The sequence below is a fragment of the Lipophrys pholis genome, assembly GCF_963383615.2.
Source record: "Lipophrys pholis genome assembly, chromosome: 21".
In the NCBI taxonomy this organism is placed as follows: domain Eukaryota; kingdom Metazoa; phylum Chordata; class Actinopteri; order Blenniiformes; family Blenniidae; genus Lipophrys; species Lipophrys pholis.
In genome coordinates, this window is record NC_137649.1 from 22,147,386 (window position 1) to 22,150,701 (window position 3,316).

A 3,316-nucleotide genomic window follows, 5' to 3' on the forward strand; every position below is an offset into this window, starting at 1 on the left:
AAGTCGTCTTTACGCGTCACATTTACGCACGGAAATGACTCGAGCTCCAAACGATACGATTCCACGTGGAATGATCATGTCTGCACATCTGCAAACTGTCCTGTTGGCACCACGAACACCTGCTGATTCAAATTACATTGTCAGATTCACTGTTTTCAAACCAAATATATACAAATGTGTTAAGTTTGTGCGATATTAAAGTTAAATTGCTCAATTATATGTTCAAACTATTAAAAAAGATCGACTTGAAATGATTTATGTACCTCAAATATACAAATTCAGTGAATTAAATGTTGAAGTTCGGTTTAAATCATTGTTTTAAGCGTAAGTATTGACAATTAATAATTAATAAAGAAACTACTCACCTAAATATATGTACAGAATATATAAAGAGATAGAGCGAAAGCAAATTGATGTTATATGAAAGAAACCCTGAATATTGTAAGATGAACAAAATGTTTATTATGAAAAAGTTAAATTTTTCTTGGAGATTAAATGTAAAATTTAAAGTCAAGTTTGTATTTTTTGGGGGGGGGGGGGGGGGTAATGAATTTCTTTCAGTGTCTGATAACCTGTTAAAGTTCAAGTATTATTTCAGGTCAAAAGTAACATGTGAACATTTCTTTTCTCACACAAACGGAGTCTGGATCAGTGAAGTGACCCGCGGAGACGAACCCCGTCCAACAAACCCACGGACTCTGTGAAATCAGGCTGTAATCCAACCGTGCTGCAGTCCTGCACTGCTACACGTGGGCCCCAGACAGACGTCTGACTGGACTCTCTCATCCCTGTGAACCTCCGGTGCCCTTTTCACCGATACACCCTCACACACACACTCACACACACACACACACACACACACACACACACACACACACACACACACACACACACACACACACACACACACACACACACACACACACACACACACACACACACACACACACACACACATATTGTACATTCCACTTGGCGATGTCAGGCCTGCAGGTTTGGCAGCAGTCTGTCACTCGCTGAAAAAAAAAAAAAAAAAAAAAAAGTTTGGTTCATTTTGGTACAAGTGTGGAACAAGTAGGTCCAGTCGGGAGGCCTGGGGGTGGGGGGTGGGGGGTGGGGGTGGATTGAGTGAGGAGGAGGAGAGACGAGAGGATTAGATGTTTATTCGAAGCTCTGTCACCCACTCTTGGCCCACTCCAGAAGATTAAAATTATTAGGCAAACAGACAGTTAATCCAGGGCCCCCCTCCCCTCCCCCCACCCACCTCCTCCCTCCCCTCCCAGCTCGGATGTGGATTGGGGCAGGCTCTTCACAGGTTGGTGATTATCTGATTCCATTGTGAGGATTTGCCTTGCCTTTTTTTGTCACACAAACATTAGAAGTGGGGAGCTCTCGCTGGCTGCCCGGGCCGCCGTTGTGTATTGGGGGCCGCGTTTGCTTTGAGATGTCAGACAGACTGAAGGGCCTCAACAGGAAGAGCAAATGACAGATGACTGCCAGACCCTCGCTCTGCAGCCAACTTCCCTGCAGCTTACAAATTATTACAAACTGCTGCTGCTGACCGTGGCGGCGGCGGCGGCGGCGGCCACCTGCACCACAGAACTAAAAGCTCCACGCCTGAGTTTGATTTTTTCTTTTTGATAAATAACCGCAATGCGTCCGCAGCAGATGTCGACATTGTTGATTTTCAAGCGTCTGAGACGTGAAGGCTTGACCAGGGAAGACATACACAGTTTGAGTTTAGGTAGAAAGTTTTTTTAAATTTTGATTTATTTTTAATTTGTTTGTTTAAATCAAGCTTTTTAAACACGCCAGGCTGTTACCGAGTCTCTTTAAGGTTGTTCCTGTCGTCCTCAGTAAAACAAACTCCTATACTACATGTGTCTTACAGGCTTTTTTTTTTTTTTTTTTTTTTTTAAATCTCACAATTATTCGGAGTTGAGTCACTTTAAATGTGATCAACACTTTTCAGTACTGATCATTTATTCATCGAGCTTCTATTCTACTTCATCCTGTTTAAAGTCACAGATCCCAGCTGAGTGGCCCTAACCTTAACCCTCTCTCTTAAAAGCACCAAGAAGTAAGTGTGTTGTACGTGGTGCTATATGAATAAAGTTGAATTGAATTGAGTGGAGGTGAGGGTCGAATTATTTCAGCTTGTATTTTACTTCATCTTTGACATTTGGAAGCAGGATCTGCTAAAAGAAAGAGTCATGAGATGACTAATGTATGAAAGAAAGCACTTTTCTCTCTTTTTTTTAAAGAATTCAAGCATTTCCCGTGAAGGAAAACGTCAGAACACAGAAAGAAATATATAGTTCTGACCAGTAAATACACTGGATTTGGACTCGGGGGAACCAGTGCTGTGTTCACTCTCACAAATGTATTGAATCAAGACGCTTTAATTAACATGGAGGGGAAAAAAAAACAACCAACAACTTCCAAAGTGTCTCAGCACTTGTTTGTGAAATTACCACGACTGAGGATGCAAATTCAAAACTGTGCACAAGTTGTTGTATCTAGAATAGGAAGCAGATACAAGTTGTGTGGTGTTGCTTGGTCGTTTTGGATGATTTGAAGGAAGTCTTCCTCCTCCTCCTCCTCCTCCTCCTCCTCTTCCTTGCACTCAGCATAAAAAGCTGTACTGATCACTTTATGACCGGTGGCAGTAATCTTTGATTTGCACACTGAGCTCTGCTGCTCATCCCACAAATGCTTGTTGTTGTTTTTTTTTTGCCAGAAATAGTCACGAGTTACTTCCTCTTTAATCAAATGAGTGAATTCAATTTGCAATGGACATGAGCCGGAGGTGTTTCACTCGGGCCCGAGACTCATTGTTCGCCCGCGTTATTGCTTAATTAACGGCGCCACTGTTCACCGATTAGGCCTTTAATCAGCTGGGAAAACTCGGCGGCGGGCGAGAGTCTGCTCACGGAAACCGCCACACCCTCTCTGCACGCGCTCAGTGGCATCCTGAGTGAGTCCTCGCGCCGGCGAAGGAACCGTCAACGTTCGAGAGGAAACGTTGACGTGTGTTTCTTTAAGAAAGTTCCAGGTGCTACCTGTAAGGCGAGCCACCCAGGGTCTGGCTGGTTTTCACTGCTGGTTATAACAACCTGAGCCGGGGTTGGTTTTTTTAAAGGGATTATGGGTTAGTTGTAATAACTAGACTTAGTATTAGTTGTAATAACAACAGCATGGATTGGTTTTAATAAGACAGTCTGGGTGAGTTATAATGGTCAGATTTTGGATGAGTTTCAACAAACACAGAGTAAGTTAGTTGTAATAACCAGATTGTTGGTTCATTATAACAGCC